The sequence below is a fragment of the Pogoniulus pusillus genome, chromosome 27 (genome assembly GCF_015220805.1).
Source record: "Pogoniulus pusillus isolate bPogPus1 chromosome 27, bPogPus1.pri, whole genome shotgun sequence".
Lineage (NCBI taxonomy): Eukaryota > Metazoa > Chordata > Aves > Piciformes > Lybiidae > Pogoniulus > Pogoniulus pusillus.
The window spans coordinates 8,154,355-8,178,704 of record NC_087290.1 but is presented as its reverse complement, the minus strand read 5'-3'; the positions used below and the strand labels follow the sequence as shown (position 1 = coordinate 8,178,704).

The window sequence follows — 24,350 nt, the reverse complement described above, 5'->3', positions numbered from 1 at the left end:
GTTCTTAAGAGGTCATACGTGCTTTTTAGCCAAAAGAAAATGTTATGGCAGAAGCAAGTTCCCCACCATTACCACTGACTTCATTTCAGTACCTGTATCTTAAAATTTGTTTGCTAAAACAAAATAGGGCAAAAGATTTTGTTCCTGATTTGACAATAACAGGCAGAGCTCTTTGGATCCTAGACTAACATGAAAATAGTAGTTTACTTGTAAAGAATGTGATTCACCTTCACTAGCTCATAATTACTCACAAAACCATAAAGTGTATTGAAAGAATTATTTGCTAGTTTATTGAAAAAGATCTGACATGTGGGTTTTGATGCACACTGCTTTTAAAAGTACTTGGGAAAAATACCTACATTTTCCAAGCTATTTTAAGGGTAGGTGCTTTTTCTTAAGCAGCCTCTGTCCCTTGAAAATATTCATGCACACTTAATTTTCAGTATCTTGTATGCTGCAGCAGAGGGATTGGAATAGATGATCTTTCAAGGTCCCTTCCATCCCTCAGCATTCTGTGGTTCTATGATTTTCCCCTGTTGGCAGGAATTGGTAAATGTGGGGTGACTGCAGGTGGACTGTCACACAAGATTTAGAAATCTTTCTGCAGTGACTTGGTCCTGCACCAGGGTGTGTGATCCTCACTGAAGAGTCTTCCTATTGCACTCTTTGGTCTTGAAAATTAATTACAACAGTGAGTATAAATTGGTATAATCACTCTGCTTTTTTGTAAGCATTACAAACATTTTTATGTTTAAATAGAAATAGCTGCCATTAATATTAATATGGTGGGAAATGAAATATTAATACACAAAGAGAAATGTAAGTAAGCTATAACACAGAAATATTAACTTACACATGTGATGTTTTTTTAGTCATTAGGATGATGATAATAGTCATTCCCGGTTCTGAATTCCATCCATAAGTCTCAAGGTATTTTAAATGGATGATGAATGTATATTTATTTTTCACATTTCTAAGATGAGGAATCTGAAGTACAGGTAAAGGACTGAGTGATTTGCCCCAGCATAGCTGTTGATAGAGGTAAAAGAAGTTGTCCCCTTGATCCCCAGCTAATATCTGACCAGCAGAACTTCAGTACCCCCTTGGTTGTAAAGTGTATGAGATGCTGCATTGTCTGTGAGTTGTGGTGGAACAGAACTGACCTCCAAGTTTGGTAGCATCCCTGTCCCAGATCTCCTTCTCTAAGTCTGGCTGACCTGCTAATAACACAGGGGATTGGGTTTTTTTGTTTTTTTGTTTCATCGTGTGAGCTTTATGTAGATTTTTCTTACCATGGTGGCAGTTTGATGCTGTTGATGAATGAGCTGGCTAAATCTTGAAACCTGCAATAATATATGTCACTGTGGTGTGGCCTTTTGCTGAATTTTCTTTTCAAATTAATTTGAAGGGCACCTTTAACACATTGTGGATCAGTCCCTGAACTTGATGAACAACAGAATCTTTCAATTTTGAGAGTAAGTCCCATGCAGGGATAACTGGGGGCTGCTCAACTAAGTAAAACTGTTCTTGTGGGTATGTAATTGCAAGACTTGGGGATTGTCTGGACATCTTTATGGAGGTCTGTGGAGGCAGAATATGTCCTTTTATCCTGTTTGTGCACTCCCCACTACAGCTGAATCTTGCATCTTCTTAAGGGTCTAGTTACTGTGTAATGCAAATGCATTCTGCTGCTTTCTGTAAAAAGCTGAAGGCTTTCTCACCTGATGCACTAGGAAGAAGAACTTCAAGCCCCTGTACCTGTCAGGAATCTGTAAGCATGGCTGAGGGAGCCATTGCTTAGCTCATCACAAGTAGCTTTCATCTGTTGTAGATTCTCCTTTAACTGTCTCTGCAGAGAGGTTTGCAGTGTTGGTATTCATTTGAAGCATATCTATGCGGTAAAATTGCTGGGGTTTATTTGGAAATAATAAAACCAAGGATTTTGTTTCCTCAGTCATGTTATGCTTAAATTAGAATAACACAAAAAGCATAAAAAACCTTGGCATTTGAGTCCCTGAATGGAAGTTTTGGGACCTTGGTTTTCTGAGTTTTTTTTTGTTCAGTGCTGCTGCAGCCACGGGGTAGGAAATTTAGCAAGTTTCCTCCAAGATCTGCTTTCAGCTTTGGAACTAATGCTGCCTGTGCTGCTTTGAAATGCCCCCTACCTGTTTATCATGCCCATTGCAAAATCTACCTACCTATTTACATAGGTGTTGGGGTAACAAGGAAGGTACAGACTAGCATGAGTGGTATGGAGCAGCTTGACTGGAAGGAGAGCATGGTGTGAGTTGTGATCCTACTTGTCTGCTTATTTGCTGGTTTGGAGACAGCAAGCACCTGCTGATTTGGGGGTTTTCTATATGTGATTTCATGCCTCTGATTAGCATTTCTAAGGACATGACACACATGGTCTCACCACTAAAATACATTCTGTAAAGTATGCAAGCAGAAAATTACAGAGATGGTCACTGTCCGTCTGTCCTGACTAGTCTCCAGGGTTAAATCAGCAGGACTCTGCATGCTTCATTGGGCCCATCTGATATAACAGATCTTGGACTTCAACCTTATGAGTAAAATCCTTTCTCTCACTGGAGTTGCTACCTCCTTTTGATGCTTCCTTAATGGCAGTTGCTTGTCTTATTTTCTTGCTTTTTAATCATTGGGTCAGGAGATTGAGATATTTAGATAGCCTGTGCCAGTGTCCATTTTACTGTTTAAACTCTATAGAAAACAGCTGCCTCATGGAAATCTAGAGTTTCATCTGAAGTCAACCATTTGTTATGCCAAAACCTCTCAAAGTAGATGATGAATGGTAATAACTGAACTTGTAAACTCAGGGGAGGTGTGAGGGATGCTCTATGAGGGTGCCTTTTCAAAATGATTTTCAATCAGAGAACAAGACCTGTTCAGTTGATGTTATTGTTGGAGCATTGTTCCCAAATTAATAGCAAAGCTATGTTTGTTTTGCTGCTTTGAGAAATTATTAGTATTCTGTCTGAATTGAGCAGGCTGCTAATACTGATTAGCTTATGCATAAGGTGGAGATGGCAGTCTCCTTAATTTCATGTTTAATTACCAAAAAAAATCATAGCAAAGAGCTATGGAATGATTTGTCACTATTATGCTGTTCAGGAGCTATCAGTGGAACCATGTGACCACACATTTAATATCTTCCCCTTCTATAATTATCTTTTTTTCCCCTTTGTTGTTGTTGCCACTTAAAATTAAGTCATAAATGGTCAGGAGCAAGGAAGGTGGTCACATACCACCTACTTTGGTGTTTCAAATCTCCAAGAAGCATCTTGGAGATCTGCTTCCAAGATTTTGTGGGTATTTCTCACTTAAGACCTGTTATTTCTGAGTGTGCCAGTCGTGGTGGTGTGTTGAGTTCAGGTATTACACGAAGGATAAATCTCCTTGTGACTTGGTGCAGTTGGTGCACATGTTCCAGCATGGGCCTCTCCTGAGTTTTAGTAACTCCAGACAAGGTATGGAAGCCTCCTTGCTGCAAGAGGAGTGGCTTTCCCCTCTGCAGGTGCTGCCTTCTGCATGCATACACATCCAGTGCTTCCTCTGCCTCCGGTGCCACCTGTGTGCTTGCTCTGCAGGAACGATGCTACTTAGAAAGCTGCTTTCTTCTGGAAGAAATAACTTTATAAAGCCTTTTAGTAAGAGCAGTTTTCACTTTACAGTGACTTAAACATGCTGTTTAGTTTCAGCGGTGAAAGCCTCTTGCCTGTATAAATGAAACCAATAATAAAACACAGGCATAAACAAGCATAAATCAGTGTAGAATTTGAGGTACCTATAGGCAAAGAGTAACCAAACACCTTCTGTTTCGGTTCTGTCTGGCCTGGAAAACATCAGGACTGATGGGGCTGTTCTCCTAGGCTAAGGATGGAAGGGAACATTCCTCTCGCGCTGGAGACGTTGAGGTTTGAGTGGTCTGTAAGAGACAGAAGCAGAGCTGTTGTGTTGAGCTCTTGTTTGAGGGAGAGCTGCTTCCCTCCGCTCCCCGCCTTTGAGTTTTGCCTTTTTTTTTTTTGGGTAGGTGTGATGTCATCATTCTGCGAGGTCTGCACTGCTGCGTCCTCCAGGAAAACAAAACGGGGGACAAGACCTGAATGTCAAATGCAGAAAACAAGCAGATCTGATTCTTTCTCTCCTCCCTCCCCCTTTTTCTTTGAAAGGAGCTTTCAGGCTGACTTTATACAATAGGATTTAGCTTAATAGAAAGAAGAGAGAAGCATGGTTATTGCTTTCCAGTTCTTAGTATCACGTTCTCAAAAATAACTTTCTTCCTGCCTTGTATATATAATTTGTCAGGTGCAGGTAGATGGCATTTTATAAATAGGATCTAAGTCTCCCCTGCTTTGGGGATCTTTTTTAATGTAACCTTTCTCTGCTGTTTGTTTGTTTTTGTTTTTTTTTAATACCATTTTGGAGATACTTAAACACTGCACAGTAACTTCTTGTCATTGGTTTCTACCAGAGCACTGTCTCATACACTTCAGATGTTTGTATGAATACCTTGGTATTACTACCAGCAGCCATCCACCAAGATTACTGTTGGGTCCTGGCCAGGGTCAGGGGAGCAGCCAAAACCAACTGCAGGACTGATAGAAGCAGGCTGATTTTGTTCAAGCGTGGGAAATGTAATACAAAAGCGTGTACCTGTTCTCCCTTCTTGATGGGAGCCCTTTTGTAGCCTGTCAGCTACTGGCTGTCATGAAGCTTGTTGGCTCAGCTCAGCAATATGGTTCATGTAAATATGGACAGGTTTATTCTTTTTTAAGCTTAGAGCTTTAGATATTCTCTCACTCGAAGTGACTTTGCAAACTAGTCTGCAGAGAGCTTTTTGTAACTATTTGGATGCTGTGAACTCTTGAGTTTTGGTTGTGAGAGGATGGGCTGGTGGTCTCTTGAGGAGCTCTCCAGATGATGTAAGAGCTTCTGGACAGCAAGTGGCACTGGAACTGATATTCTATGCTCTATTGTGCTCAGGAACCTTAATTACTTCTTGGTTGCTCTTTATAGCTTGTGTCAAAAAAATAAATAGTGTTTTCTGGCATGGCATCTTGAGTTCTCAGTAGCTCCCTGTCCAGCTGGGCTGCATGGGTGATCTGCATGCATGATGAGGGAGCAGTTCTTGCTTTTTGCTGGTCGGTTGTTAGGGTGTATCTGCCCAAGGTATCTGGAGGTTGTCCTACTTTCCCAGCTCAAAAAATCCAAGATCCTTAGAATTTGTACAATGGACACCTGACTTTCCCCTTGTTTATTAGCCAGCAGGAGCAGTTAGCAAATAGATCTTCTTTTAGTAAAGGAAATGTTGCTTGAAACTTCACTGGTTGTTTCTTTTCCCTCTTATTTGTCTGTTCCTACTGACAAAAGGCATAATCTATTATTCCAGAGTGCTGAAAAAGTGGCTTCAAATTGCCAGTTATGAAATTATGCTGCTTGTTCCATTACCAGTAGGAAACTGCATGTGAGATGTTTCAAAAACCTACAAAGGATAAAGTTCTTTGTATGTGTGAATTTAGTATTCACAAAAGGTGTCAGATTGACAGCCTTGGAGATTGTGGAGATTGGAATTTTATTTATCCCCAGAGTAGGTGCAGTGCAGACTGCAACAGTGCAAACATTTCCTGTATTATTCTGCTGTTGCATCCCACTAGTGCCCTTCTCAGGCAGTCCCCAGGGCCGAGGTGCTCCTTCATTCTCCATGCTCATTCAAATCCTGGCTGCCAGAAGGATGTGAGGGGTGGATTTTTGTGTGTGATATGGGTGCTTGTCTCTTTAAATCTAAAGAGATGTGAGAGGAGTTTGCTAACATTTACCTCTAAACAGCCACTAGAGCAGAAGCAGTGTTTAGCCCCGTATTCCCTGGTTGTGTCAGCCCCATGTTCCCTGGCTGTATGCAGTCGGTGACTCTCAAGTCAAAAGGTGCTAGCAGTCATGATTCTTTGATTCACTGACTTAGCCTTTCTTCTGCAAAGGTTTGACACTATCTTGTGATAAATGTAAATTCTGTTGAGATAGAAGGTTATAAAATCTGGTAAATGATTAACTGCTCCTTATTTTAACAGGCTGGGCACTGGGTGAAACTTGAAACACAGATCCTTTGTGTTTCAGGAACAGGACATCAGACTTTTCTGGTTTTGCTGGGAACTTGTGTGGTCTTGGACAGGTCACCTCTTAGTCACCTAGTTTACATGTTTGTAAGGGAAGAATGTTTATTACACCACTCCTAAATACCCAGCAAACATCAGGTGCTTTGTAAGCCTTGGTAATGAAAGTACAGGTCAGATGTGACATTGTACATTTGGCAGTTGAATAATATCCTCTTAGGAGCAAGCAGTGAAAATGAAAATAAAAACATAGAAATGGAGCAACCTCTGTTTATCAGAGCTGTGGCCTTTCCATGCTTTTCCAGACCCAGGATAAGGCCTGAGAAATGCCGAAAGAACCTGTGAATGGAGATGTCACAGGTATGGTCTCCTCCATCCAGTACAGTCAGCTGATGTTAGTCATGTAAAGTTGTCCTGAAGCTATGGGCCTGAGCTGTGATCTGCTTGCTTCAGTCACTGTGGACAATACCTTTGACTACCACATACTGGTATTATTTCAGCTTCAGAATGGATGATTGTTATTTCAGAGAGATGATTTTGTTTCACCTTTCACCAGCAGTTAAATACCAGCAACCCCAGTGCAGACCATTGCTCCAGTCCCAAAAGGCTCTCTGTAAAAGCTTCTGCTGTTCACCAGGATGACATTTCTAACACAGTTTCTCAGTATAAAATACCTATGGCATGATGAAATCCAACCATGCTTAGCTACTGTTAATGAAACTGGATTTCAGGTGACAGCAGATTGTCTTCTTGTGTGCTTTTTCACTTCATAAATTCCATGAGTTTTCTTAAAATGTAAGTGAAAAATGCTGTAATATTTTTCTGCCTCAGGCTAAGGACTTGCTCGCTGCAGCTGTGTGAAAGGTAGATTCTTAAGACAGCCCTCTTCTTTACAGTATTTAAAGGAATCTGGGCAGATATGGTGATAGTGCTGAAACTCTAATGGAGGCAGCTTCTCTTGGCTAAAAATGTTTGATAAGATAAGGAAATAAAGGGGGTGTCTGAGAGGTGCTATGTAAGGAAAGTGTAGTGTTTTGTGAGAGTTGTTCATCTCCTGAAATGAAGATGGAGAAAGATTCCAAGGCCTGTTTGTGAAGAGAAAAAAAAAAGAACAATAATGAACCCCTGGGAAGGTTTGTCCCACTGCTCTCTTGAGACTCTTCTCATGGCTGTCCCTATTCTCTGCTCCTTTACCTCTTCCTGATAGAGCCGGACCCCTGTGTCACATATTTACAGACAATCTTAAGGAAGCCCTTCAGACCACACAGCTTAATCCTCCTCCAGCTCTGCCATGTGTTTATAGCTCTGGGTAGTAGCTTTTATCCTCTCCAGTTACCATCCTTCATTAGATGGCACGATTGTGTGTCTGAGTAGCACACTTTAGCTTCGACCAAATCACTGATTGCCTCCATATCAGAGACTCCTCACAACAGCCACTGCTGCCATCCAGCCAGGCACAGGCTGCTGTGCTGCCTGAGACAAAGGCCTTTTTGCTCAGGCCCTGCCAGCAGTGCTTGCTTAAGGAGAAGTGGAAGATCATTTTAATTGGCTTTTTCTTTGCAGTGCTTTTCCTTTACCGTGTCTCTTAAAAGATCAGGGCACTCTTGGAAAAGTCACCTGTTGGCAGCTGCCTGCCTCACCTCATGCAAAAACTGAGGCCAGAGTCCTTGAAACAGGTAGGACAACCTTGCTTTCAGAAACTCAAGTGTGAAAGCAGGTTCCACCATATCTCAATTAACCTTTCATTTAAAGGCACAGAAAAGAATTTTGTCCATTGACTGAAGCAATCAAATTATCGTTCACCTCAGCTAAAGGGTAGGAGTGGAGATGGTTGCTGATTGTTTCTTTTTCATGCATTTGCCTTTGTGAGTGATTGCTGAGAACAGCTGGATTTAGTAGCTTTGTGTGTGAGCACACAAAGAAACCATAGAATAGAAAGGTGTTTGCATCTGTGCTGTTGGAATGGATCAATTTCTGGCTACAATTTTCAGTCAAATTTAGGATGGATGTGTTCCTACTTGAGCCAAAATTGCTTTTTAGGCCTTAAAATGCTTTAACACTTAAGTTAAGCACTTTCCTACTCTTTTCAGTCTAAAGAAAGTGGTGTGTTTCTTGCATGGGAGCTGAAGAGTTGATGTAGAAGAGAAAAAAAAATACTCCTAGTAAGAGTCAGACAGGGCAGGATGGACCTTGGGCATTAAAACCTGCTTTGTGGGCCCTGTTTCTGAATTGTTCCACCGATTTGCTTCAGGTGCAGATGCTGACCTACCTCTTTCATCCCTTGTATTCAGGATAATTAGTAATACTGCCAAACCCAGAAAGGAGCCAGATAATGGTTTTTAGAGCAGGTTTTTGGAGAAAAGATGTAGTCGTTTGCCTTTGTGTGCATGATGTATGGACTTAACCTGTCCTTCTAGTGGAGAGAGGCAGTTAGGCAGCAGGATGCCTGAGTCTGTGGCTTGATGGAATTTTTAGTGGTAAACCTCCTGTGAGGAGAAAACTGCTGAGTTTATTGGTCTGTTACCCTGCGACAGATTCCCACTCTTTGCTTCTTCAGTGCTTGCAGATGTTTGTGTTCAGAGAAAACACAGCACTTGAGTGTTCCTTGCATGTGCTTTCCTTCTAATGACACATAGATAAAAGAATGATACAGGCAGGTAAAGTGTAAAGGTTAATTTGGTTTATACAGAAGTTCTATCAAGGTGGAGATTCGTTTTGTATTAGCAGATCACCTCCTAGAGCAGCGGCCTGATCCTTCCTGGAACACATTCTTGCAGCGCAGTGGTAACAAGAGGGCAAACAAGCATCATGCATTGCTTAGGCATGAGGCAGCTCTTGATGCTGAGCAGGCAGTTATCCTCAGAGAGCAGCCAAAGATGCTCCAGCCCTGGGCTATGGAAGATCAGAAGGACTTCTCCCTACAAGAGAGGCTCCTCTTGTTTCTAGTTCCTAGACTGTCAGGAATCTCTGTCCTGTGTTCAGTGAATCATTCCTGGAGAGCACCCAGGCAGTGTGGAGGAGGAAAATGCCTGGTGTGAATGCAGTAGGTATAAAAGTCAGATGAGAGAGGAGAATAAGAATATGTCAGGACAGAAGTCTAGGGAAACTGGGGCTGCAGAGGGAATGAAGAGGAAGGAGATACAGCTGGTAGAGAAATGGAGCTGGAGGTTTGCAGGAGAGGTGACTTGGGAGCCCAGGAGATGGGGAGGGAGGCAGCAGAAGATGGGTTGGCAAGGGAGATGGCAATGTGAATTCTGACACTTTCTAATTTTGGAGTGCTTGCCTTTGTAACCTTAATAATTTTGTTCTAATACAGCAGATACAGAAAATACATGGTATGTTCTGAGGAATTTGGTTGCTATGGAGATGGGTATATAAGTACATAGGAGATGAGATGTCAGCAAATGGAACAGCTGTAATGTAGCACACAAACCTGTGATGGTCTGAATTTGGGAAGCAGGCCCTTACAAACTTCTCCTGCTTCAGTCTCATATCTCACTGCTGGGATGTCTGTTCCTATGTGGAAGTGATGTCAGAGCTTCTACAACAAATGTTTTGGATTTATTGATTTTCAGCAGATGTGCCCAAAATTTCTGAGTAAATGGACCGTGTACCTCCCTTCTGTGCCAGGACAGGGACTTCTTTTCGCTCACCCAGTGAGCAATGCAGAACCAGTGCATTTGTGCGGACCATCTAGACCCATGCTGGCACACTCCCTCCCCCGTGCTCATATGCCAGGCCTGGCTGAGCCATGGGTAGGTAACTGGTTCTTGAGGTCACACAATCATTTTTTCCCTCCTCACTCTTGGTGCCATGTCTGGACATCTGTTTGTAAGTCTGTCAGAAGCTATTGCTTTTGTTCCAGCACCTTAATGATGATGTGGTCTTGCACGTAGCACTTGAGGATGGTTATGGGGAGCAAGAGCATGCCAGACAGAAATGTGGGGTAGTTACCAGCACAGGAGTGAAAATGATGATGGTTCCTGAACAATTCTTATCCGTTTCTTTCCCTCTTATGCATCAAGGGTGCATTTTGCATGCCCACCTGCACCTGATTTTAAAAACTTCTTGTACAGTATTTCCCATGCTTGGGGATGGATGGATTGTGAGGAGGGGCTACTCTTAACAGGAGAGGGCTGCTGAAGAGCTGACAGAGCAAGGCCGTGGCCAGGGTGGAAGAGGACTGCAAGGACAGTTCAGCTCATGTAGAGGAAGGCCAGTACAGCACAGGACACTGTCACACTGGAGCTTTCTTAAAGCCAAGTCTGGTGTAGTGGTTTAGGGACTGATTATAGGAAGGTGAATTAGTGCTGGTGGAGGGAAGAAGTGTGGGCTAGAGGGAAGCTGCTGATAGTTGTCGAAGACTAGTCTTCAAACAATTATAAATGGTGTTTTGGGCTTGATGAGGGGGCTGTGTTGTTCAGATCTGCTGGGCCAAAGTTGGAAGGGGGGAGGAGGGGGCATCATCAATCCAGAGGAGGGCTAGAGTCTCACTGGGCAGGACTGAACGAGCTGCAGGATTTGTAATAGTAGAGACAAAATGATCATACAAAGTGCATGGTCATGCAGTCACAGCAAATATATATCTATATATCTATATATCTATATATCTATCTAAAATCTGTATTATCATAGATTTATATAATACATAAATACATTAAATATAAAAATGTGGTTTATCAGTTAAAAATGGAAACACTAAAGCTTTGAGTACATCTGTTGATACCCTGGTGGTTTTAAACTTTAATGCTGTGTATCCAGGAAGTAAACAGATGTGGAGAGTTCTGGTCAGGAATGTTTAAAAAAGGGGGAGAAAAAAACGTCTTAGTTTGGGAGACTTGTGAGGAAGGGCTGTTAGGATGGTCTGGGAAGTCAGTTCTCTCTCCTGTGTCATAAAGGGAGGCAAAACTGGCTTGCTTTTTTCAGCTAACAGGCTTTGAGGGGACACGTGTCATACTTCTGTACTTGTGCTTATCCCTGCATATTGAAAACGCAAGAAAACTTTAAGAGCAGTATGGGAAAAAAAGAGTAAGTCAGCATAAACTGGCAAATGGCAAATACAAACTGTGGATCAGTCTTAATCTTAAATTGGTTCCTAATCAAAACAGGAGTGGGGTTCTGGAGCAGCCTTGTAATCAGCGTAGTGGCTTTGAGAAGTTCTCAGGAGATGGTTATTATCTGATGATTGGACAGTTGCTTAAAATAGCAGGACTAGGAATGAATAGAACCTTCAGTCCTATGATCTGAAGGATCCAATTGAGACATACTCTGTATCTAAACCACTGCTAGCTGAATTGTTTTGTGTATTAGTTGAAATGGACATTTCCCCCATGATAGCAGATAAAACTAATCAATTTAAAGGGTAGCTTCTTATCTTAATACATACTGAAAACTCTTTTGTTTTAAGTGGAAGGTGCAAATAGAAGTAATCTAAAACATGGTGGAGAAGCATTTCAAGTAGGTAAAATAGTGAAAAGGGTAGGTTTGGGTTTGTTGTTGTTTGCTTTCAGTTGTTTGACTCATTCCCTTGCTGTGTGCTGTTTGAAAAAAATCATTCTGTTCAGTCATGTGGAGACAGGAAAAGTAAATACTGAATCTAAACTGGAGTACAACTGGACAAATTGTCATGGCTGGGGAATTCCAGCAGGAAAGGAGGTGCTCATGGGCTCTAGAATCAAGAGAAATAATTGCTTAGTAAAGATACTCTCTTTATGGGCATGAGTAATCTGATAGAACAGTTACAAAAGGTTTAAACTCTTTTGGTGTTAAAATATGTTGGGTCCTCTTTTTGAACCTGGTTTATGTTGCAAAGTGATACAAGCAGCTGTATGCCCTTGGCATGCTGCTGCCACTTCCTTCTGGGTGCTGTGCTAGGTTGGTCACTCCCTTTAAGGCGTGGAATCGTCTTGCACTGGTGAGCTGTTCTGAAATGGCTTTTCTGCTTTGCCCAGTGATGGAGGACCAGCACATACGTGCACCTTGCTAGAACCTTGTAAGCTACTTTCTCATTTCTCTGCAGCCTTTCAGTAAACCTTTTTTTTTCTGTTTGGTAGTAGTTGTCTGTTTTATAAACTCCCATGTGAAAGAAATTGACCTTTCTCAAAACAGAGTCTGTTTTGATGATGCTTGTTTGACCCTAGAAGAGAACCAATGCAAGAATCATCACCAGGTTCTAATACATGGCCTGTCTGGTCCTATCCTCTGTGTTTCTGGCAGTGCTAACAACTGGGTGCTTTGACAGAGGTGCCAGGAGCAGTCAGGAGTAGCTTACCTGACCTAGCCTGTGGGTGTTTTTACTTGGTCTCTTTTTAAAAGCAATGTTTATATCTCTTGGGCTTGGTACCTTGCAGTAATTTCTGCAGGTTAATTTTGCTGTTTATAGCTTGATAGGTTGAATTCCTGCACTCTGCCCAGGGAGGTGGTGGAGGCACCGTCCCTGGAGGTGTTCAAGAAAAGACTGGATGAAGCACTTAGTGCCATGTTCTAGTTGACTGGCTAGGGCTGGGGGGTAGGTTGGACTGGATAATCTTGGAGGTCTCTTCCAACCTGGTTGATTCTATATGTGGTACTCATACTTACAGACTCTCCCCTTCTTGAAGTCTGAGCTGTTGGCTTGGCCTTCTTACGTTTGGTTTTTAACTCTTATGCTTTTCCTCTCCGAGCTTAGTTTGTTGTCTTGGGATTTTACAGCTTCCTACTTCTTTTTGTGCTGTACTTTCATTTCAGTGCTAGACATGAGTGAAGAATAATAGCAGGAGCAGGCCACAGCAGAGTTCTGTACTGTGTTGTCAGAAATTCTATATTATTTTCCTAATTGTTTCTTCATGTTGTTTCTGTGTTGTGTTTTTTTTAAACACAACCTGACACTGTCTTTGCATAATTGCACAATTATTTTCGTGGAGCTGTCTGCACAAGACTTAGCTCCTGAGTTGTTTAGTTTAAGAGTAGATGTGTGCTTGACGGTTCTTTGCTTTCTGACCTTTCATCTCCTGCCTTGTTCCTCATTCATGTTGTTTATTAAGGTTTTTCTGTACTTTCTGGTACTGCCAAGTACCGTAAGTAAAACTTGCAGTGTCCCTTTTCGCCTCGCTCTGCATCTTAAATGCAAATATTATGCAGGATTTGCAGAGTATTTGCGGTCACTCTGGTTGCAAGGACCTTTTCCCTTGGTCAAAATTTCTAATTCATAGAGTAGTTTGGGTTGGAAGGGACCTTAAGATCATCCAGTTCCAGCCCTGCTGCCAAGGGCAGGGACACCTCCCATTTGACCAGGATGCTCAAGGACTCATCCAGCGTGGCCTCGAACACCTCCAGGGGAGGGGACATCTGTGACCTCCCTGTGTAGCCTTTCCAGTGTCTCCCCACCCTCACTGTAAAGAACTTCTTTCTAACATCTGGTCTAAATCTACCCACAATCATATGTCTGACCTCTTGCTTTTTCAGGGTTTTGTGTCAGTTCAGGTGTGATGATTCTCTTCTTCACCTATGACTAATTAATGCAATGATTTTGCCTGCTGCTTTTTGGATACACTCTTGAGTCGTTTTGTTATTGTAATGCCAGCCAGGCTAAGGCATAAATGTTTGGCTTGTTAGTTTTTAGTGTGTCCCAGCCACCAAGCGATTAGCACTTTACTTCCACTAATTATTAGTTCAATTTATTTTTCTGTTTGATTTGGCTGCAGCCATTGTGGGCAGCTTCTCTGAAGCAGCAGCTGTTGGAAGGGGACAGCAGTTGTGACAAAAGTATACATCACTCAAGAGCTCCATCAGACTTGTAGGGCAGCTACTTACTCATCTCCATAGGTCAGTAATGTTTAATTCATGACTATTGAAGGACCAGCTTTCGTGATGTATGTCCTGTGACAGCACCATACCTTAGACCTACTCATCTTCTTGCTGCAGATAATTTACCTTCTTCTCTGCACCCTTGCTCTCTCGTGTGGCTTTTTTCCAGCCCAGTAGTGGTTCAGGCTGGGTGACTGCCTGAGGGTTTTTTCTGTCACAGCTTGGTTGCTGAGATTATTGCCACAGAATCTTCCAGTTTTCTCTTGGATTTTTTCTGCTTGTTTTTGAATTGATTTTCTACCTTAGGTCCTTCCTCCTACTGGCTTCAGTTTCACCAGGTTTGTACCTGCTGAAGTGAGTCTTGGCTTGTGGACTGGAGGAGTTGGATATAGCCTCTGGCTGGGGTGGACCTGTGTCCTAGTGTCATCCTGCACTCCAGTTAATTCAATTGCAAGATCAATCTAAACATTTTCTTGGGTTTTTTCCCTTCACTTACTGTTCAGAAAGACTTTGAATTTCTTCCTTTCAAGCCTGCTTTCTACAACTGTGTGTGATACTGATACTTTTTAATTGCTAGTTTTTCTCAAGGGTAATTATGTATATTGTGAGCTTCAGGAGCTTATTTCTGAGTTATTTATGCTGAATCCAAAATAGCTTGTTTGCTCACGTTTACTATATTTATTATTCTGGGGAAAAATTGCTTAGGGGTCAAGGAAAGGTTTCTTTAAACTCAAGTCCCATTAGGATATGTGACTTATTTTTTAATCTTTTTTTTTTTTATGGGCAGCTGGAGTTTCCCAGGTTTTTGTGCCTCTACATTTAATTGACTCTCATCAGCTGGCCACTTTTTAACCTCTTCCTGGCCAGTGTGCTGCCACCAAAGCATCTCCTGCGCTGGAATGTTCTGACCTGCGCTCTTCAGTCCAAGGGATGTGGCCACAGTGAGCTGTCTGTAGGTGATGCAGTCACATAATGTGTATTAACGTGATGCTTTACTCAGTAAAGGGAAAGAGTTGGCAACAACTGTGAACTTAATGTATTGCAAAAGAAGGGGGACAGAAGATTTCATTTTTTCCAGTTGCCTTCCTCAGAGCTTTGCTAGCCTAAGGAATTACTAAATTTAGAGCTGACCTTCTTAATAAATGTACCAGAACTATCACAAGCAAAGACATTCAGGAGATGTTAGTGTTGAATATGTCAGGGTATGGTTAGCACTTCTTGAACTGTGACGATGCTGGTCTTTGAGGAATAAATGCTAGTTGTTCTTCAGCTATTCTGTAGGTCTAGATTTTGAACCCATGGATGTTTTGTTTTAAATAGGAGGGGAAAAAAATACTAGGATTATTTTTGGCATTAATATTTGTTTCATCTGCATCAGCAGTGTTTTTCATTTGTGCTATGATACTTAAGTGGCAGGACCAGTGGTAGGTTTGGTATTTCTCAAGTCAGTGACACTGCAAAAACTGCCAGATAACAAAATTAGTATTTTCAGGGGTACTGGAACTGTTAGTTATATCAGTGGGTCTTTTATAACTGGCATATGTAACTTGTCAAAATAGGTTTAGTTGGTTCAGAATACCTGTCTTTAACACAGTAACAGGCTTACTCAACTATCTTTCCCTCTATGTAGTAAGTTTGAAAGATTGTAGAAATTGTCAGAAATATCAACACTTACTTCTCATTTTCTTTCAAATGCAAGGCCAGGATAATTGTTGTGCCATTGGCATTACTGCTGGTGCGGATCAACCTAAGAATTACTTCTACCCAACCCTGAAATGTGGATCCTAAGCTTGTTGATGGAGGTGTGGGAAACTTAGCTTTCTGTCCTTTTTGCTAGTGACATTCCTGGAAAGTAAACATCCAAGCAGAACACCTCAGCAGGATCGGAAAGTGTGCTGGGACAAGTAATTCGGGAAGCTGATGATGGACATTTTAGTGTCAGAATGTTGAGAGGAAATCAAAGTAAGCCACAGAGTCTACAAGCACATGTATAAGAGAAATGCAAGCAGTGTCTTCCTGAGGCTGTTCTATGAAGAAGTATAATACAAGAAAAAAAACAAACCACAGGTAGAGAAGCAGAGGGGGGAAAAAGAAAGGAAGAATAAATCTGCAAAGAGTTTTTTTCCAGGGTGAAATCATTCCTCACAAATCTTTCAAAAAGCAGTTGAAAAAGGAACCTCACTGGACTGGTAGGCTCAGTTTTTGTCAGGGAAGAAAAGCCTTGTCTTGAACATATGTGCTCACACAGACAAAAAGCTACTGGACTTAGCCATAATATCCAGGTGCAGATTTCTCTTATCCTTGTCATCTGTTCCTTTTAGAACTACATAGCTGAGGGAATGTGAAAGATAGAAAGGGGCTATGATGACCATTCTTTGCTGTAAACTCCTGCTATGGAGGAAGACCTGAGTTATGCACAATAAGTGGCACTGCTGCTATGTAGATATACATGCGGTTGTAGACCATATGAAGAGCTCCTTACTGCCATAACACAGTTCATGGAAATGCCCAGCATGGCTGTAAGGTCTCACCTACTGCAGACTTTGACAGAAGATGGAGCTCCTGACTTGAAAACAGGGCAGTATTGTCTTTTCCTTTCCCCTGGAGACTGGCAGAAAGCAGAGGAGCATCTTGCCTACATAAGCTTGAGGCTAAGGAGCAATGTAGAAGGATCAGTGTCTCAGTGGGGCTTCCCATGGCCCACAGTTACCTTCTATAGTCCACTTTTCTCACCTCCTTCCAGATGACTTTGACCTCCCTGGGGTTGGCACTATTTCCAGGTGGTTCCTTTTTTTAATCAATGTCATGACAGCATTTTGAATATTTTTTTCTGAATATTAATCATTATTCTAACAGTCTCTTGTAGAATTGCCACTCATCTGCACCTCCCTTTTCCTTAATGACAGGTAGTCCTAGTGGATCTGGCATGAAGAAATGTACCAAAAAGAATGATTTTTAAGATAATTAAGAGAAAAGCAAGTTCATTACTTCATCAGCATTTTTTCTTCTGAGCTGCAGCTCACTGCTAAGTGGTCAGAGTAAATTAGCAGGATCCCAAGGGAAATGTTCTCTACATGGACGTATTCAAGGCCAGTCTGGATGAGGCCTGGAGTAAACTGGTCTAGTGGGAGGTGCCTCTGCCCATGACAAGGGGGTTGGAACTAGATCTTTAAGGTCCCTTCCAACCCAAACCATTCTGGGATTCTGTGAGGTGCCTCTTGCCTATTTTACAGGACATGGGAGAAGCTAAATGCCACTTGCTGCATCTTCAGGTTTTTCTTGTTTCATTTCTGGAACTTACTACTTTTTTTACTCCCTTAATTACCACTCCAGGAAGATTTCCAAATCACAGAACTAGGAGGACAAAAAGTAACATGTTGTTAGCTTGGTGGGAGAGGCTTACTTAAGTACACCAGTGGTCTGTGGTTACACATGAACTGAGTGACTAAAATTGCTGTCCCTTTTGAGAGGCTTGGAGATCCTGATAGACTTCTCTCGTGGTTATAGTCACCTGGAACACAACTGTCTTCATACCATCTGCCATGGTGTAGTTGAGTGTGAATGGGAAACCGATTTTCAGTTGTTCAAGGAAACAGCCTTCTGCTGTGGGAAGGGAGTAACTCATCTTCCATGTGTGCAGTGCCTGTTAAAGCGCTTGAGAGTTCCTCTGCTTTTGTCAGAAAAGGACAAAAGAGTCAATGGATGGACAAGAGCCTTGGTTAAAAGAGATTTTAAGGAGCATCCCCAACATTTAGTGGGTTAGCAGGACTTTTTTAATCTTCTTTATCAGAAGGCAATAAAAGCCATGCTATATGGTCTTGACAGCCGTGCTGCAAGGAGACATTTGGCACAGTGATCAAGAGTGTACTTCCCCAATGACCATGAAGGACCTGATGAACACATGTCCCTGCATCTGCTGAGATATGCAGGAGGATGGAATTCAACCCTGAATCTGGCAGTGTTCAACTGGCTGTAGATCCCCTGAATTTCAGATAAGGCAGAGCTCTTTCTATTTGTGCCCTTAGAGAAAGGATCCACCAGAGTAGGCTGTCTTGTGCCTGGTTTCTGATGAGCAGCAGGCGAAGCGATGGGAAGTGCGGTACATAATTGCCACCTGCCTTTTCTAGGTAAGGCAACTCCACACACAATTCATCAGGTTAAAATTTAAAAGGCTGATTTATATGCAGAGTGCAAAATAAATCAAGGGTAATAGCATTACTTCTGAAGTCGCATAGATCTGCACTGCCTGGTGTGAAGTGTTCATTTCTTCTGAGGCTGGACCTTCATCATCTTTGCAGATCTGTCCCCACCAACTGTACAGCCCTTCTACTTCCAGTAGCAGATAAGAGTTAAATCATCCTACTACATCCCCACGAGTTTGAGGGATGGGTGTTGCAACATACCCTTGTTGCCTGAAGAGAGTACACTGGTGTTGCAAAACACCAGTTTTGCCTAAAGAGAGGACATTTCTGAGTGAGAAGAGTAGGTTTTGTCATTTCTTCTCAGACAATACACACACTGTTCACAGATTGAAGAATGGTAGCGGCTGGAAGGGACTTCTGGAGATCACAGACTCGCAGATTGCATCAAGCTGGAAGGGACCCTCCAAGGTCATCTTGTCCAACCCTCCTGCAATGAGCAGGGACACCACTAACTAGATCAGGCTGACTAGGGCCACATCATCTAATCCAGCTCTCCTGCCAGACGGAGCAGATTCACCTAAAGCATCGTACACTGGACAGCATCCAGGCGGGTTTTGAATGACTCCAGAGATGAAGGCTCCACCACCTCTCTGGGCAGCCTGTATGTTCACCACATTGTTTTCTCTTTCCATACAATGTGGTCTTGTATTGCAGTGCTGTAGACCAGGTGTTTTACTCTCAGTCACGTAACAGCCAGAGCTCAGCCTCTTGCTTGCTTAGATGGTAATGTGCCTGGGTAGGCAGCTGTATATCGTGCTGGGAGAGCCTCTTTGGGGTCTCGAAAAACATCAGAGAAGCAACTTCTACCCAACCATCAATGGTGTGCAGTATTGAAAGTTCAGCTGAGGTTTCCTCTGCTTGGTTTATAAGTAAACAGCTCATGTGTGTTGGTATTTTTGGGTTGCATGCTAGAAAATTCTTAAGTTTTGAGGTTTTTTGTCTGAAAATGCATGAGGTAGTGACTGCTGCACACTTTGCACACAAGCAGCAACTTGCATTCTGCAATGTTCCTTGCTTTTTTTTACCTTACAGACTTTTTATTCAGAGTCCATCGAAAGTGGGGTGTGATTTATCTGCTACTTCCAAACAAGCTTCCAGATGCTTTCAGGTCAAGCATTCAATGTTATACAGGAATTTTTCAAGTCAGTATTTTAAGCACTCTTTCCATCTAATCATTCTTAAAGCGTTCTTACCATTTAAGTCTTATGTTAGGCATAGTGGCAAGTAAAAGAAAAGGGACATGAGAGGTCAGTTCTTTCAGTAGTTGCAGCTTACCATATTTGTGACAGTGGTGGAAATTTTCAGTATCAGCTGGAGGCCATTCAGGAAATTTTTAATAGTGTATCGAGAAGATAATTTAATCTCAGCTTCATACACTCCCTGGATCTGGCCCAAATAACGTGTGAGAGAAAATCCCTTTTCCCCTTTTTGATAGTTGCATGATGACACTTGTTCCTTGTCTGTTTGATGCTCTTGCTTTAGATCCTGCCAGAGGAAGTGACACAAAAATTAAGCAACTGTTTGTGCTCTGTGCAATGTGGATGCTTAAACCAAAAAATCATCTGAATGTCAGTTTCCAAAAGAAGTTACGTTGTGGTGGGCTGTTGTCTTGTGTGTTGCTTGTTTAATTCTCACCCTGGCTTTGAGGAAGAAGGCCAGCAGAGAAAGGACCAGTATTTTCCTGTGTTAAATATTCATTTCACAGTCTTTGCTGTTAGTGTGCACCTCTAAAGATCCTAAGGTTTATAACAAATCTCCTGATTGGTTTGTTTTTTTTAAAGTGCCATGGATATTGTAGCAGGGAAAAATGCAGTGTATCTCCACTTGATATTAAATACAAGTGTTTATAGATTGCACTGTGCTAAGTGCATTGTATAGCAGATGACTATAGCATAAACCAAGATTTATGTCTCAAATTGCCAGTAGTTTTTTGTTTATGGCTCCATGATGGAGGGCAGAGTTGCTGTCAGCCCAGTTGGGAGTCACAGTGCAGTGTGCCTCTTGGCACCTGGGGAAATGGAGAGAGGCACAGAATGGAGGATGCATAAATGTGTTTGGGTTTCCGGTTTGTGTTCACACAGTGTTTGTTTAAGTCTGCTTGTGATATTCTTGTGTGTATAGAAGATGAAGGATGTTGAATATGTTCCTTCCTTGAGACTTGTACAAAGTGTGCTGCTTTTAAATGCTAATAATCTGCAAGCAAAGCTTTTATTGTAATTTGGCTTCTGCAGACATCTGAAGGAACTACAAATGCTTTGAAGCATCTCATGGTCAGTGTAACCTTATTACCTTCTGGTCCCTGTCACTCTCAGGGAGTTGTTTTGGATGTGAACTTGAGAAATAATATGGTGGGTAGGTGGAAAGCTGAACGAGTAGGTTCCCTTCTGCTTTGCAGGGCAGGCCAAGTACATTCTCTTCTTAGTACGTTGGTTTATTACATGAAAACAGTTATCTATGACACTGACAGCTGTCAGGTATTTTAGTGTAGCGTGGACAGATTTTAATTTCTCTGAGGTCTCTCTAGCATAGGCCTTCAGTATGCACTTCAAATACAGCAACTGACCATTTAAAGCTTTGCTCGTTCTGCTCCACGGGATCCCAGGGGATGTTAGTCACAGGGCTGGGTCTTACTTCAGCTCGAGATGACATGACAGGGAGGCAGCAAACTCAGAAAAGAACAGGTCTGACCCCATCCTCATCTTCAGCTTCCTTATGTCAGTGATTCAAGGGGGGTGTGTGCGCATTTAATATCACCATAATTACAGGGAACTTGACGTTATTGATTCATAGACTTCTGTGGATATGTGCACATGGTTTCTACTAACTGGTTGTTCAGATGAAAGTAATTTGATAAAACATTCTGGCCTGCACTCAGTGTCATTTACACTAGCAATGGCAGCCACTAACTAAATGCAGTGAGGTCAGTCTGCTATGGGGAAATAGAGTTGGCCCAGTCTTGTGCTTCAGTCATGCCCTGGTTTATTTTGAGTCTTTCTCGTATTTCAGCATCACCTTGTCGGTTATGAGTGAAATTGATTTAAGTACCAGTAGTTGTTAATGCAATGCAATATTCTCTAGTGTGAGTGACAACTAAGAAAAAAATGGAATTTATTTACCTAATTTTAGCAGCCTGCAAGCTGGCTTGTAGGTAGACCGTGCCTTTTAGCCAACAGAGACAGGCATGGTCAGAGGATGCTGTTTCCTGTTCACAGTGCTTGTTTCTTGGTCACAGCCAAGTTCCAACCACACAATCTGAGCTGTCTAAGGTAAGATGATGAGTCCCATCCACTGGGAACAGTGGTCTTTAACAGTATAGCTGCACCAATCAAAAAACCCTGTAGTAAAGAGATAGCATTGATGGAAGAATGTAAAATACCTAAGTGCAACCCAGCTGCCTGCTGCTGTATGAATTGGTTTTCAGTGCAGTTTAGCTGAGGTTTTATTTTTAATGTGTATTTTTAATACATTAAAAATAATGCAATAACCACATTGCATGCCACTCTCCTAACTTCCATTTCCCAAAGTGTTCAGGTGTCATCATGGCAAGGCAAGAGGCAGAGCACCTCAGCTGCTGGCACTGCCAGGCAGCAATTGTTTCTGGGTGAAATGAAGACTGAGGGAATTTAATATTGTGGCACCCATGAAAAATGGGAGCACTTCATTAAATGAGGCTGTGTGAAGCTTTCTTATGGATGGAATTTACATGAATAGATTTTATTGTTCTGCCTAAGATCAAATGGTTAGTGTAGGGTCATGCACAGGTTTGTGACTGTTCTCTTGAACAGATTTTAATCCTTAATGTTTTTACTCTCACACACTTCAAAACAGCTATTGTTTCCAGGAATAAAGATAATTAAATTTGTCTTGATACTCTCAGGATTAAAGGGCATAAAGCTATATTTTAAGGTATATCACAACAGATGAGAAGTTCTGCTCTGATTTGTTATTCAGAGTCTAGTAGTGCTGTAGCTGGTCCCATTCTCAGCGAGCCTGGTGAGAGTTTTAGCAGCAGTGAAAAGTGTTGCCAGTTGAAATTTCAGAGGCATGCTCAGAAATGATGCCAAGGAAGGAGCCTGGTGGCTGGTTTGGCATCGGGGGTAGACGGGGAGGGGGAGCAGGCTGTAATCCATCTCAGCTGTGTGTGCACAGGGTTTTGCTCCCTAGCCTGGCTCGCACACGCACGCTCGCTCGCAGGCCCATGTGACTTTTGGCCATATTAGCAGGTTTATCCAAGCCTAGCCCCTCTGACTAACAGATGTAGGGAAAAGGGCATTCTGGGATTGCAGCAGTTGCTTTTGAACAACAATGTCCTTTTTGTAAGAATCTGATGCTTCTTAAAAGATGGAACATGACATCATCACCGTCGATCCAAGAAACATTCCTTCAATAATACTGAGTGTGCTCTGGTTATCAGCTCCCTTCCCCCAGCTCCTTTCTCTCATTTTTCTGACTGATGCTTTTTGTCTATTGTTTCGTCGGGGGCTGTAAATGTGAAACAGTTGTCTTTCAGTGCTATGTGCTTGTTAGAGCTGGAATCAAGTGGAATATTGTTGGCTTATAAGAAAGAAAGAAAGAGAAAAAAGTAACAGAGAAAAACCCTCAACTTTCTTCCAGTCTTCAGAAATGTGGTGTGCTTCAGGTAGGGGCTGACTTGAAGCTAATTATTTCCCTTCCCACACAGCATTAGTTACTGTGTTATGCAACGGGAGGTGGAGGTAGCACAGCCCTGCTCCTGCGCACCTCGCTCAGCTTCGCTGCTGCTTGGATATCTCTTGTGCTGATGCTGCCTGCTCTGAGGGCTTCTCTGGTGATCCTCCATCAGTAGCAAATGTGTGTGTGCATGCCCACGAGTGCAGCATAGCAGGGTTGTGACCAGCTGCATGTTTCCTCTATATATGCAGATACCTTTTTTTTCTATACTTGGGCCACCACTGGGATTTGAATGTTGGTTTTTCTTCAGCCCCTGCGAGCAGGCTATCATGGAAACATGTTTTGGGTTGCATTATAAATTTTTCTGAATTCTGACTGCTTGGAGGAAAGCTATAAAAACACTGGATTTCACTTCCCTTCCCGGTGTTCTCTCTCCCACGCATGTCTTCATCAGAAAAACTGGAGACTCTTGCAGACTTCACAACTAGGTATGTCTTGGCTGTCTCTCACACAATTGTGCTCTCCTTGTAGCAATGCTGGCAGCTATTTGAACTAACAAGGAGCAGGCAGTCTTTGGCACTTTCACATGCTGCAACTGTCTAAAGAGGAGTACCACAGAGCATAAACATGCAGGAGTATGTCTTTCCATCCTTGTAAGAATTCTTCCACAAGGAGGGAAAAACAAATGATTCCTTGATGGTCTGGAGGCTTGGAGAAAGGTGGAGTTTATCATGTGCAGAAAAAGAGGAAATATGGACAGGGATGGGGCCTTCTGGTATAGTGGTTGAACTCAAGTTTATTGTAGGTTTTTGGTTTTATTTTCATTATGAAGTTGGAAAAGTTCTTTTAAACAGCAGATTTGAGATGTGAAATATGAATTTAAAAATGTGCAAGCCCTGACCAGACAGCGATTTTGGGAAGGAAGTGAGCTGTATGATTTACTGTTTGCCACTGGAACAGAACCTGGTTTTATTGGTGACAATTTACAGACCGTTAGGAGGGGAAGAGTGCACTTGGAATGATTGTTTGACTTCACCTGTTGTAAAGTTAGAGTAAGCACAACCTGAAAGTATACTTTTATTGTGGGTAGGTTCCAAGACACACTTTGAGCAAATGAGAGCAAGTGCACGGTGTAAACAAAGGATTTCATAGGTTCCCAATGGTGTCTGAAGTTGCAAAGTTCCTCTGAAGAAAGTGCTTGCCAGTGGACTATTGTTGAAGTTCCTGTGCTGTCACAGTGTAAACGTTTGTTTGTACCTGCTGAAGCAAGGCAGAAAGACAGATGTGTGTGTCTTACAGCTGTGTATGGGGAGATGTTAAGTTATGGTTGAACTTGGTCTTAGGGTGTTTTCCAACCAGGTGATTCTAGATGGATATCTTCTACTCTGGATACTGTTTTTCTAAAGAAGGGAGTTGCAAGTAAGGCTCTAAAGAGCAGGCTCTTCAAGATAGAGATTGTGAATTTAGAGAGGAGAAAAGCTAAAAGACCATGACTGACATAGTTGTGGAAAGAGAAGTGTTAGAGAGGTCTCTGTCAGCATGCAGAAATGAGTAAAGAATGGACCATTGGCTGCTTCTTAACTGG

General features: G+C 42.2%; 1 protein-coding gene across 1 annotated transcript in view; it reads left to right on the top strand.

The window, feature by feature from the left end:
• TAOK1 (TAO kinase 1) overlaps nucleotides 1-24,350 on the top strand; it is a 66,875-nt gene that overhangs the window by 7,256 nt on the left and 35,269 nt on the right.